Here is a 15,269-nt window from a genome sequence, read left to right as displayed (position 1 = left end):
TCTCTTTCAGTGGTTCTGTGGGAAGAAGCAGAAACCATGGAACTAGTTAGTCATCATGATTGTAAAGCCTTTTTAAAGTAGTTCCAGTTGTTTATTATTGCTGATTTGATGAAAAGAGGCTAAAAAAGGTTCACTGATGCATGAGATTGGTATGAAACTTTAAAATGCATGCTGACTTTTGAGGACTGGATTTGCCATTGTATGAGAGATGCAGGCAGACAGACAGAGACTCTGAGAAGCAGCAACTGAAGAAAGAAACCAAAAGACAAAAACATGCCACTTTCAGTGTGAGAATGCATAGGAAAGCTTCCTTATTTTGATTACTTCCTCTTCCCTTTTTCTTGCTGACACACACATAAGCATATGCACCCTCATAGAATGCTCCTGAGCCTGTAAGCCTCTATGAAGCTTTCTCTCTGCTTTAATACACTGAATTTTCTTTGGACTTAAAGGGATTAAATAAAAATTCCAAACAGGAATAGATGACCATGGAGGGATCATGAAAAATAAAAAAGATTAAAAATAAATAAATAAAGCAGAAACAGTCCCAGATCAAAACTTTCACCAAACTACTGATCTTGTTAGTCTAGATTTTCAGCTGCCCATTAAGTCATTGAAATTCTGCTTGGGCCCAGATATAATTTATAGGCCAATTTGTGAGGTCAGGATTTAAGGTTGGCTAGAGAAAATATTGCATGAATAAAAGTCCCATCACAAAAGTATTCAATTTATTCACTCACAAAAGAGGAAGAAACAAAACAAATATATTTCAGCAACAAATTCAAAATGAAGAAAGAAAGAATACTAAAATTAGAGTAGTGCTGTAGCTTATTTAAATTTTGAGGGTTTAGAAAGCACTCTACATCTTAGCACTGTACAACATGGAGGAATTTAGGATTATGTTCAGATTATATGGCCTTTTCACTTTCATATTTTATAATTCTTCAGGTCATGACTGAGATTTTTTTCCTGCTTTTCCAGTGCCAGGAGGATGGTTCTAAAGTATTACAGATAACAATAATGAGATTGTGACTCCTATTAATTTGATCTGGGTTATCAAACCTAGTCCACCAGCACAGAACTCAGTCATACAGCAGAGACAGACCAGTTGAAAGCTTTGGTTCACCAAAATGCATACCATTCACTCTATAATAAGCTTAAAGACTTTCACATACAAAATTAGAACCCTAATGAAAAGCAATTATGCCACAAGAAGGGAGGAAGATTCTTGCAATAGTAGGCAATTACTCCTGTGAAAATTCTCAGAGATCAAGAGAATGTATCCTTTGCAGCTCCAGGATCCCTACTGACATTATGAGTTTCTGCTCCTACATGAAAAAGACAACCAGGTATGGGCTGTTTGCAAGCTGTCCACTAGCTGGGTCAGAGTTCTCAGTAGCTTCAAGAATTGGACAGCGATCAAATAAAATAAAATAAAATAAAAATCTCAACAGTTCCTATCATTTTAAAAGAAACTTTTTTTTCTAGCTGGTAGCTTATTGCTCAATATAATTGAAAGATTTACTGGTGAATCATCTGAGATTCACAACTTTAAAGTGAAGTTAAGTATCAAGAAATTACCAAAGCAGGGCAGGAAGGATGTCTGCCTACCACCAACTTTAACAAGGGCTACTGTTTGCACAGAAGTGCGATCAGCCAACACTGACTAAGTTTGCTTTCAGTTCTCCCTTGAGAGCATGAATAAATCCAAATAGCCAAAGACTCAAATGGGTTATAAAGCTGACTCCAGAAAACAATGATACAATTCCAACCATGTGATGAACAATCACCTAGTATTGTTTATGCTGATTGTTATTTGCATTTTAGAAGCTATATAAATAGACATAAGGCAGGTGGGAGAAAAATACCATCTTTCCTATCTCCAGTATCAGTGATCCTGCCTGTGAATATAAATATTTTTGGGATTATGAAAACACTGGTTTAATCTTTGAAAATTCACCTCGATAGAAAACATTAAAGAATTTCCCCTTGCAATTTGCAAGACTTCTTTTTATTAAAAATAAAAATTAAAAACTTAAGTTTTTAGTTCAAGAGTCAACTTCTCACAAAGTTCTTCATCTCATCTAACAATAATAAACAGAACACAAAACAGTTTTATTTATGATAAAATGGTAAGAGATGAATTGAAGAATGTGATTTTGAACTCAGCATGAAAATCTCCATCCAGATCATTCGGATACATCTGAAACTAAGCTTAAATTTATTGGTAGGTATGTAGGTTGCTCCAAAAATATATTCTCCCATCTATTTCCTATTTATTTCCATGGACACTACAACAAAGAGCACAATAACATTACTTGATAGAGCAAATTTTCTGCTACAAAACTATTTTTCAACATAGCCACCACCATTAGTTGATTTGTGTGGGTGGAGGAATTCAGTGACACATCTTTGCTACATCTGTACTTCCATGTCAGACACCATTGTGTCAGACTGCTCCTCTGATGCCATCTGTCACACAGCAATAAAATGCAACAGAGTACTGTCGGGAAGGTTCAGCCTCTGTTGCTGTACCACCAATATCTGCATCTGACCTTGTGGGCCAACATAATAAAACAGAAAGCACAACTTTCACAGCAGCTGTTATAATTTAAACTTACTTGCATGTATAAACCAAGAGTTCTACTAAAACAGAATGAAATATCATTCAGTTTTATCAGCACATATAAAGTCTCAGCTTAACATGAGATGCAGTTTGCGAAGCCACATTTCTAGGAAGTTATAATTTAACTGAGAATTGTCTGGAGGAAGAAAAAGGGAAAAAAAAAAAAAGAAAAAAAAAAAAGGAGGAATGAAAAATGCAAAATGCTAAAACTACAGAGAAAAGACCAAAAAGGGTAAACAAAGTGTAGAAGACAGCATATGGTTATGCATATAAAAAACAACCTATAGTAAAGGTGAATCTTTCTGTTTTCTATGGACAGGATAAAAGTAACAGAAATGATACACCAAAGTAGCATGGAAAATACAGCTAAATTTATTGAAAAGCTTTCTAAATTTAAGGACAGTGAAGTCCTGGAATAGACTGAACACTCTAGGCCTTAAATGTTTACATCTGTAAGTGTAAACATCTGTTAACTTGTTTAAAAGCCAACCTAATTCAATTAGCACAAATCCTTGTGTGGCATTTCATTGAGTTATTTAAACTAAAATCATGGACTCCCGGGACCGGAAGGGCTCTCAAGAGGTCACCCAGTCCATTCTCTGTCCCCAGGCAGGATCAGCTTCACTCACGTCATCTATAACAGATGTTTTTCTGACCTGTTTTTAAAAGACCACCAAGAATGGAGATTTTAAAACCTCTTTAGACAATGATTTTATTGCAAGAGTAGTTTTGCTAATATGCATAGCTCGATATTATGCAGGCACAGCAAAGTAGGAGCACATATTTTTTATATCAAAGTGATAAAAAGCAATATATTAGCCTATGCTAATTGCTTTTAATCATGTGAACACTTTTATTACCATCTCTTAACAAATTACCATGCATCATCTGACAGATGGTAATGAACCAAGCACATACAAAACCTATTACAAATATAAAATAAATTACTTTTTTGCTTAAACTGAACTTAAGCCTTTAACCACCATTTGCCAGGGTCTAAAACATGCATGTGATTAATTTCTTCAACTCAGCTGACAGCTGAGTAAAATTAGGATAAGTGTATTTTTTCCATAAGCTCAAGCAATTTACATTATAGCTTGATTTATGTATCACTGTTTGAGAATAAATTTATTCTACTTACAGTACTAATGTACTTTCTCTTTTTTGCGTACTTGTACAATTAAGTTTGTGAACTTTAATACATTTTTGATAATGATACCTAAGAAGTACATCCTACAGTACAGGCAATACTCCCAGCCACATTTTTTTCCAAATACACTTCCTACTCATTTGACACAAAGGGAGAATGAAAACACCAGTTCCAGTGAGCAACATCTGTCCTTACAACTGTATTTAGTAATTGCAGAGAAAAAAGTGCAAGACAAAACTTCAGAAGAATCTTTCTTCTCAAGAATTCTTTCTTTCAAATTAAAATCTAGCTCACTTTGCACTGCACTGTTGCAGCATAATATGCTGGCTGCATATGACTACAGAACTAGGCTTTATTTCCTCCTAAAGACTAAATGTTAGAAGAGGGGCAACTTCTTTCATTATTTCAGATGGTGGACACTTTTGTCAATACATAAATCCTAAGAATTATGTAGGACCTAAATCTGTTGTGTAAAATAACTGGGTGAAAAAATCATTATAGTGTTTTACTCATTTTGAAATATCTAATAAATAATGTTAAAGAGCTTACCTGCACATTAAAGATGGTTTTAAAATAAATAAATTTTTTAAAATACTATTTTTTAACTCTTACATTAAAACAGAGAACTATACATTATAGATGCCTTAGCATTTCATATATTTGATCATATATTTTAGAGGGAAGAACAAGGAGAGTCTGGTTTCTTGTGAACACAATTTAGACAAGTGCTTTGTGTGCTCCTTAGCATTAACATTAGTTTTCGAATCCACCATTCAAATTCAAACAAACAACAACAACAAAAAAAAAAACAACAAAGAAAAGAGAAGATTCATCCCGGACAGAATAAATATATAAAGGTATCCTTCTTGCTGCCAGAATTCAGGGCAAGGAAAATAATCCTTTTGCATAATAAAAAACTGCTACTGTGTGCCCATTGGTTGCCATCAATAGACATGTAATGCCATAGCAGCAACAAGATTCACAGCCCTTTGCAAACCAAACAGAGAAGTTAACAAAATTAGCTGGCTGCACAAAGAAAGAAATCAAACAGAATGCAAACTTCTAGGAAACCAGGATTTAGTAGTTCCATTCTTCTTAGACTAATTAAGGGCCATGTTTTTGTCTCACTTATAAGGAGCAAAAGGTTTCCTTATGATGAAAGGGTTACCACAGTTTTTGGCAAAGCATTTTATTTTGTGGAATTTGGTTGTTTGTATGTTGGTACTGCATCACTGCTTATGCATATTTAAAGCTGCCAAACAACTGGACAGACTCGTCTCAAAAGTGATTTTCACTCACACAGAAGAGAAGGCAGGCAGAGAATTCTGCTTACAGCTGATTTAAATTCAGGCTGTTTCCTAGGTTCCAATCTTCATTTAACAGAGGACACTTGCAAATAGCTCCACAATGTTCTTCAAGGAAGTCATCTCCATACCACCATTTGGATTGGTTCTTTAGAACTGAACAGGATTTGAAGTTCTGAGCTCTGAAGAAAAACACATCAATATTGATGAGCTGTGTATTAGTAATACCTATGAGGTAAGGCAGGCGTAAGGCTGCTGTTATGAAATTTTAAGCCATAGATAAATGTTCCTAGGAAATTAATTATCTGAATATCAGGATACATATCTCGTACTTAACTGAAAATCTGATTTAACAAATCTCTGTCACGTGTATCGTCATGATTTACAGTAATTATTGGAAATTATTAGAATGGATGCAATCATTAAACTCTGTAAATCCCACCTGTAGGGGAACTATCAAGTACAAGAACAAGGAAGTATGCAGTCAAATAGAATCTCTACCAGCTATAATTCATGTAGAGGAGAGACATGCTTTCGGACTTTTGGACTTCTGACCTGACAAGTAGGAAACATACACACTTAATCACCACTGTCTGCATTCAACGTGGAAATACAGTTCTTCGTTCTTATTCTAGACAGACCCTAAGTCATATCCTCCTTCTTTTCAAATAAGGTATCTTATCAATAAATCCCATACATGCTAGTTCAGTGCATTTTATATTAAATAAGCTGTTTTCTAAAAATCAGCTTTTTGCCCTCCTGTTTCATGGAACTGTGATAGATTATTAGTCGTTGATTTGAGTAGGCCTAACAGATTTTAAAATCTCAGTTTATGGTTGTACAAGGTTGGCAGAAGAAGCACAATAATTTATAGTAGCACGTAGACACTGAATTGAGATTCTTTTTAAACTAAATGGTTAACACGCCCCTGGCCATTTTTATGCAGGCATCTTAAGAACTCACACTAAGCTCCCCACACTAAGCTAAATGAAGAGAGCCCTCTGGGACTGCACAGGACTCAGAGAAGAATGCTGATGACTAGTTGGTTGGGTTACATTGGTAGAAGCTACCATCAACTCACTCCAAGTCCAAATTTGATTATTTACTTACTGTAGAATCACACAATGGAGTAATTGTTAAACCTGCCTCACCACTGATGCTGATGTTGAACAGAGATCTTTGCACTTTGCATTTTATCTTCTCTCTCATAGTAAGGACATTCCAGAAAATTAAATCTTCAAGAGCTACTAACTTAACAGCTCATGTCTTGAAGCTAAACTACTATTATCTTTTATTTTATTTTTACACCATCAGTATCTAGAAGCAGCCACCAAGCTAAATTTTGTAAAAAACAAATAGCAAAGCTAATAGTGAAAACATAAATGGTTTTGCTTTTAAGCTTATTTGAACTACAAAAAGAGGGGTAAACCTCTAGAAAAAACTATATTTTTCCCAAGTTTCATTGAAATATTTTAATAAAAAAAAGTCTTCCTGTTTTGCCTCAGTGGAATAAATAGAAAATGCATGCCATCCAAATAGCTATTCATTCCTATGAGTTATTATTAGGGTAGTCTATTCATTAATTTCTCATTTGTATGTGGATAATCAGCTATATACCAAGTTACTTAATGTATTCCCAGTTTTTCCAGTTCATGTAGAGTTCCAGGCCACTGTTTCATCCATAGTCATCTGTCATTTCCCTTTCATATGACGATACACAGGAGGGAAAAGCAGAATCAGCCTAAAAACAACTGTCTTGACAAGCATTAGGTGGAATGTTTGCTCTTACAAACAAGTCGGCTATTGCTTCAGTCAGTAGGTCACAGCTCTAACGCAGATTATTCATCTGAGCTTTCTCCGGAAGAATTAAGAATTTCTTTACAAAGAAGTTCTATGTTCTTTCGCAAAGCATTTCCTTTTGTTCCACGATGCCCTTGGGTTCCCTTTGCTATCAACAGCATTTCAGATTAGTCAAACAAAAAATAAATATAACAGCCAGAACATCAGGTTCAAAACATTAACATATTCTTCTTCTCTCTGAAGTTGTCCAAATCCTTAAACAAAATAAGATTGAATTAAATTTCTTGGATCATCCTGAAAGACATAAATGGTCAGAGTATTTTAAAAGGGTATTTTAAAAGGATATTTTTGAAAGCATTTGTAAGTATACAGGAAAACAATTCCCTTACTTTACTTTTTTTTTTTTTTTTTTAACTGCAAAACAGTATTTTATGAAGATAAAAAGATCATGAATAAATGACTTGGCTTTTAATTTATTTATTTATTTATTTAGTCGTTCGTTCATTCATTCATTCCCTGTGGCTTCGCTTTCTTCTCTGAGACATCTGGTTCTGATGGAGTACATTCAGGTTGACAGACAAGAGAGAAATGCCTTTGGTTGTAACAGCCATACCTGCTGACAAAGATTCAATTGTCTTCCTGTATCATAAGAAAAAAAAAAAAGGGAAAAAAAAAAAAAAGGCAGAAGACAGATCATTAAACAGAAACAGCCTAAAGTATTACTTTTCTGTTTTACTACCTACAAAGCAGTTCACACACAAGTGGCTAAGTATCCTGTCATTACCTGGAACAAATTGCACGTCTCTGACAGACACTAAGGGAGCAGGAAGCACATCGCATCCACCAGAACAGTCTCACAGTGTTTAATGTTTTTTTGGCTCAATTTTGTGACAAAAATATTAATATCTATAAGATCCTCCTGTAAGGAGATCTTCAGAGTTACCACACATAATAAAATATTGCCTCACTGGTCAAGTTCACTCAGTGTCCTCTAGCCCTTGCATTGAGGAAGTCCCTGAACAGTTTTTCCTGTTTCATCCTGCACATAATGCTTATGCCTTTATAGTTTTCTATCATCTCTCTCCACACTGAAGACATCAAGTTTTGGCCCATCTGTCTTTCCCTCTCTATTCCAGCCATAAGAGATATTTTTTAAGTGGACAACTTGAGATGCAAAAAAAAAAAAAAAAAAGTGTTTCATAAGTAGAAGTAACACTGATTTATTTAACATTTTGTACTGATTAGTAATTCTTAGCACTGTTTGCTCTCCTCCCTGAGAAGGAATGGACTAATGCTGTTGCTGACACTGTTTTTGTTCCAAAATCCTATTCTCAGAGATCGATTCAAATTGGCCAGGAGAGTAACACAGGGCAGTCAAGGTTTACGTTGTTTCTTTTTCCACCTTATTTCAAAATTAACTGGATCCAGCTTCACCTATTATTTATTCCTCAGTATCAGCAGATGCTCCTGTGTTCTTTTCAATTGACCCTTAACTACTCTAAATAATTTGGTGCCATCAACATAGTTTGACACGTTGCTATTTACCAAACCATTTACTAGTATGTTGAACAGAATAGATCATTGCACAGATTTTTGTAAGAGTCCATGAATTAAATGAGTTTTTACAGCATTTAAGCAGCTTTTATTCTTATAAGGACCTTACCTCTTTTGTCACAGAAACTTAGATTCTTCAATTTTTAGGAGCAGATCTTGTCAACTGCATTAGGAAAAAGATTTCAGCTCTATTAAGCAAGTCTCCTCTCCTTCATCTTCAAATTCTGCTATAAATTCTTTAAAGTAATATTTGAATATTATGAATTAGTCAAAGTGACAGGATGTTGGAAGTTGGTCCATACTGGTTATTTTGACTGAATGAGCAGTTCTGGTACTGCATTCTTTGTCATTTTGTCCTGATAATTTTGTGTCAATACAAAGATACAGAAATTAATTCACACTCAATTGCTGTTGATGGGTTATTGTAAACAAAAGTACAATGCCAAATGAGGATATGTTTGATGTAGTGACAAACAAAAGAATAGGTACTATTGAATAAGAATTTTTTAAGGAAGAATAAATGGAAACCAGTTTTACTTGGATTCTTTGATGAAAATGTCATTTAAATATAGTCATCTGGATGTTAACAAAATTATAGTTTGGCAGCAAATAAATAAATAGTCATATAAGACATAGGAATTCTTCTCATCTTTTGACTGAGAACTTGCCCAGCAAAGTCCTGAACAAGTTATTCATCCCATATGTAATACATAAAATTTTGTTGCTCTGTTTTATTTAAATTGTCAATAAATCAGCATACTCCATAAGATCGGAATGGTTTGGGGCCTTACTTCTTGCTATTGCCTATCCATGTATAACTACTGCAGTTGCAATAAGCTTATCAGAGAGAGTGTGCCAGAATTAATCCAGATCACATGGTTCACATAATTAAAAAGCTCTGCACGGGAATGTCTTTTGTAAAAAGTTTCAGTTTCAGAAAAAGGTTACTTATATATTGATGAAAATATATAAAACATTTCCAAACAAACAGTAAGAGTTTTAGGGAAGCCCCTGAAAAGAAACATAAAATGGCTTAAAGTCCCAAAACAATGTTTGCATCTGCACCAAGAGAGCGTCTCACTTGTTTTCTGCACAGGTCAAAGCATGAAATGCAGATTTGGCTGACCTACTTTTGAGAAGTTACTCATACTGGGGTGTGTTCCTTAGTAGTCTTCCTTTTTTTTTTTTTTTTTTTTTTTTAAATTTTAAAGTAAACTCCAGCTAAACTCAGTTAAGTATATTAAATGGAAATTACTAACGTGATAATTAGTCCATGTTTCCTCTACACATTCTTAATCCTTGCATGATGCAGCTGAGAAGTGGGACACTAAAATGTGCTATCTTGGTCTGTGCAGCAGCTCACAGAATAATACTCTATTGCATTAATATTGCATTAATCTCTTCAGCTGGGGGGGGGGTGGTAGGGGGGAAGGGGGAAGGCCATTTTTAATAATGCAATGGCTGAAATATGTTGTTCTCTCCAGAAAGAAACTTGTACATTGCTTTTCATTTCTTTTGAGTGCTCTTTGTTCTGGTCTTTATATTGTTTGTCACTTTATTCTGGTATTGTAAGATCTGGGTTGATGGACATTCTTCTCAAGAATGGATTGGTCATTCTCCTCAATTTTTAGAGTTAAGAAAGGTGGAGGCTAATTCAGATCCAAGAGAGAAACTTTTGAGTAAGCTCAAAAATGAGTTGTGTTCTGCCTTGCTTTTGAGAACTCAGTGAAGGCTACTAGTAGATACAAGGACATCATCAAGAACTGGGTTTAAAAGTCACACTGCTCTTTCTAACACGTGACAGTTCAGAATACTGGTGCTTGAGATGCCAGAGCAGTTTCATTTCCCCATAGTTACTGTAAACATTTCCCTTTACGCAATGTTATGCTGTGCTATAAATAACATGCAGGCTATAAGAATTAGCATTTACCTTATAAAATTGATTAAATATTTTCCTAGATTTCCCATATTCTGAGTAAGTGCTCTAAAATACTACAAACTGTAACCCAATTACATTCAGCGATGTGAAGTCTAACTCATCAAGTACATAAGCCCCCAAAATACAAAACAGGGACCTGGGTGAGGTACCACAGGACCTCAGATCACATTTTGTTCAGGTCTGTCGTGCTAATGTTTCCATGAATAAGTCTGTGGTTTTGTTTTAGATGAGTTACTGTAACTCTCTTGCTCATTCTTGCAAACTTTATGCTTTCCAACAACTTAATTTGGTGATTGCATCTCTACTATCTGGATTATTTTCTGCTTTGACACATCACTCATTATCATACCGTTTCTCTCTGTGGCGCTTGTTCTCCCTCACCTCAAACCATCAGTTGCTTTTATTTCCTTTGGTACTTCTTTGGTTGCAAGTTACTTGTAGAAGAAGTCTTGAAAGGATTTCTGGAGAAGTTAGAAGTTCAGTTCCCTTCAGCATTGTTTCTAAACAGAAGAAAAACCTAAATATTCAAATTTGAATTTGAATGATTACATTATGATTCCACACAATTGATTTCTAACCAAAATAGAAAGTGTTCTCTGCTGTTGAAGAACTGAGTTTCCCCAGTTCTCTGAGATGGTAGCACCAAGGGGAATGGAGTTATTAATTTCTCTTGGACTTCTTAAATCTCTAAGTCATCTATTCTAATTGAACACATTTATCACTAATGGACAGTGAGAGGATCTTTGCCAGCTAAGGGGAATGATGTCTCTTGGGTCCACTGTTAGATCTGATGAGGGTGTGATATTAATAAAGGGACGTTCTTCTGGCCCACCTCAGTCCCAGCTTCCTGAACTTTTTCCTTCTTCCAGCCACTGTACACACCACCCTCTCTACCAACTTATCATTCCCAGATACCTTTTACCACACAGTCAACTATTTCAACTTTTACTTCTCCTTCTAAGGAGCTTTGAGCTGGCTTTACTGCATGTGATTACAGAGTTTGAGAGTTAGTAGTCTGAGCCTCTCCAGGTTTCCTTCTGACTCCACTCTCCTTTTTATTTCTGCTTCCCTGCACATTCCAGACTGGCATTGTTTGCAAGAGATCTAAAAAGTCAAAAATCAGTATAAGATAATTGAAAAGACTGATACTAGTGTTTCCTTTCTTTCCATCTCCTTCCTTTATTTTCAGTCCAACTTAGGTTTTGTTAGTTATGCATGAACTGCTTGCTGTATAGAGCGGAAATGAAACATCTGGCAGTAGTTTTAATGCAGTATTTTTAAATCCTATCTCAAACCAAGAGATAGTCTATCCCCTGAATTCAGAGTACAGAAGAGTAGATATTTATCAAAAGGTGAAAGGTGTACATATTCACACCATGTGTACTGTGTTCAGTTTTGAGCATCTCACTACAAGAAAGACTATGAGTCCCTGGAGCATTTCCAGCAAAGATCGACAAAGTTGGTGAGGGAACGGGAGCCAAGTCCTTCAAGGAGCGGCTGAGGGAGCTGGGATTGCTCACCCTCGAAAAGAGAAGGCTCAGGGAGGGACCTTATCTGTCTCTACAACTACCTGAAAGGAGGCTGTGGTGAGGTGGAGGTTGGTCTCTTCTCCCAGGAAACTAAAGATAGGACTAGAGGGAATGACCTTATGTTGCACCCGCGGAGGTTCAGGTAGGGTATTAGGAAAGATTTCTTCTCTTAAACAGTGGTGAGGCACTGGAACAGGCAAGTGATGGACTCACCATCCATGGAGATATTCAAGAAATGCATAGATGTGGCACTGAGAGACATAGTGGGCACAGTGATGATCTTAGAGGTCTTTTCCATCATTAATGAGTCCAGTCTATGATTCCACAAAACTCATTAGATGTTTATGTTGGTTTCTGAAAAGATGTTTTCTGATGCTAGGCTCTGGGATTTAGAGGCTTTCTGCATTCAGTCTTTGTGAGTTCAGAGATGGTGCACAACCTGGAATAGTGGTCTTCTACATGAAAGGGAACAAGAACATGAAAGGGAAGAAGAAATCTACCTGCAGAAATCAGTGGAGAATGTGCTTTTAGCAATGCTGTTTTATTAAAATGAATAATGTAGAAATAATAATAAAGAGTCTCGCTGAAGTCAGAAAATATCATACTTCTATCAGTAGTCCAATTCATGGCAATGTTACATGAGAAATAAGTTGCAAAGTAAAAGCAGTTATAGACAAGGAAATGCTTTGAAAGGGAAGGAAGAGAATCAAAACCTAGCCAAATCCATACTCTTAGCATTTTTTCTTTCATCTGTCAGAGTCCAGTAAATATCTTTCCAACAGCTCTGAAGCATCATGTATCGAATGTAACTTATCAACAATTTCAATATGTATTACTAGTAATAGAAACTCGAAAATAATTACTCAAGTATGTACTTTTAACACATACATGAGTTTAATCTGCTGTGGATAAACGTGGGTATTTTCCATCTCTATATGCACCAATTAAAAAAAAAATTAAATACTTCAGATTGACTTAAAGGAACAGGATATACAAAACACAGTCTTTATCACTTAGAACTGAATTTACAGAATGGCACTACAGACAAATTACATAACCACTGCGTTATCAGGGGTACACAAAAGCCCACACACGATAAATAGTTCTGATGGCAAATGGCACCCTATGAAGCTAACAATACAAATGCCTGGATATATTTCCTGTTAACTTCCTCTTCCACTTAGAGTCAGAACGTCATACCTTATTCTTGTTACAATACTGGCATATGTGGATTGCTACCTAAGGTGATTTACATTAACTGGTTGAGATCATATAGTCTGAGATACTTCAGAATAAAGCTTCGGAGAGACTAAATTTCAAAAAAAAAAAAAAAAAAAGAATGGGTGAATGGGTTATGTTGAAGAATGAGGGATGAGGCGCATATTAGAGAGAAAGTGGAGTTGAAGAAAAGGATATTTTTGTTTTCCACTTAGTAAATGCATAATATTTTGAGAGCAAAATTAGAAATCTGCTACAAGAGTAGCATGTAATACTATAGGCATTGTCTGCATGTCCACTGGAATACAGTGGTCTGTCACCTTGCCTTAGAAGTTAACGTCTAAAGCTAAGCAGTGAAAAAGAAATTGGGATAATGTCCAAGAAAAGATAGAGCAAAGATGTAGTACTGACCTACATCAACATTGCTCAAGCAAGAATATCACAGGTAATAAATGTTGAGATGCAAAAAGCTCCACATAAGTATCATCTGCTTTTTTGAATTGTTTCCATATCGGTGTCAAATTTTCATGTTGTTAGCTTTCATATGAACTCTAAAATTATTCCGTTTCAGGACTAGGAATTAATTGTCCAGAAGTAAAGTGTATAAGAGACAACGATCATCTACCTAGCATTGCTCTGCAGCCTTCAGACTCATTTACAGAGTCAGTACATATAGTACCATGCCTACTCTACATTGTATCATCATGGAGTCTACAGGTACAGAGAAACTATAAAAAATGCTGTGTCTATCACACATTGCCATTTCTCCATTTCCTGGCAGAGAATTTGCTAGAAAAAAAATCTTCACTGGTACAATCAAAAGCCTGCAACACTAAAGAAAGAGTTGAATTTTGAATACTGATGCTAACATTATTAAGCATCAGGACTGGCTTTTGTAGTTCATAATTCTGGGTGTGTGAAACAGAGCTTGTTTCACATGATCATTCCAAAGCCCACTAAAACAGGTCCCCAAAAAATGTGACCTGCAAGCAGGAGATTCACATATAACACGGCAGCAAACTGCTTTACTAACAAGCCTCGAGTATATGATCACTTCATCTGGTACCCAGTTCCAGGGCAGCAGAAGCTATCCGAGGTCAAAGGAGTAGTTTTAGTTTCTGCTCTGTGCGGTAATTCTATAATGCATACAAGACAAATTCTGCAATAATTCTGGGAAACGGTAATTTATAATTTCTAGAAATCTCTTATAGATTATACTTCTCACTCACATTTTTAAGTTCCCACAATGGGTAGTAATGTTCAGTTTTCAATGGATGCTGCCTGGGACATGGAAGTTAAATTGAGTGTACTAGCAATTACTGGATGATTATTTTTAAAAGTGATGATGTGCTGGATTTTTTTCAATAATTGATGCCCTACACACCTCAAAAAAAAAAAAAAATCTTCTCATTAGAGTTTCATAGAAGCAAAATATAGTTCATGCTCTAAATATGCTAAAAAACTATGCCTATTGCAATTTTACTGTTCATTGAGTTCCGGAGGTTTTATATTCCCAAACCATAAAAAAATTGTGCACATGCAAACACATAAAAAAGCCCTGCATACATCGTTAAATTTTCAGTACCAATAAAAATAGAGCATGAACATTTGAAGCCACGACCAAAACCCAGCTTTCTATTAGTTAGGCTTCCTAACTTACAACAAAGGGTAACTCAACAACAAAAGCTATTTAGAACAAAAAAATAGGTCTTATGCATTACTAAGCATTTAAATATAACAAAATAGGGAATCCCAGTCATTGCAAGATGTTATTAGGGGTCGCAACTGTTGCTAAGCCTCAGACGTCATAGATGTTTGTGCAGAGGATTTATTTGCCATTAGACAATGCAGAACACAAGGTTCTTTGCAACTGCTGTTATTGCATTGCTGCCCACCTTGCATTAATTTCCAGTCAGTCTTCTTTTCTCCTCACTCCTTCATCACGACTGTCAGACTATTTAATGGTCCTTACATCATAGTTTCTAATTGTTAGATGTGAAACAGAAGGATTATTCAAACAGTAAGGACTATTTTCTCCCTCAGTTCTTCATCAGGAGCTCATAGCATGAATGGTATCTGCTGTTAGTAAGTAAAGGAAAATAAACAGAGGGAGAGTAGCAGTCTCTCTATTACTATAGACTACATATTA

Source organism: Meleagris gallopavo, chromosome 2 (genome assembly GCF_905368555.1).
Source record: "Meleagris gallopavo chromosome 2, MGAL_WU_HG_1.1, whole genome shotgun sequence".
Lineage (NCBI taxonomy): Eukaryota > Metazoa > Chordata > Aves > Galliformes > Phasianidae > Meleagris > Meleagris gallopavo.
This window is presented reverse-complemented; position numbering follows the sequence as displayed.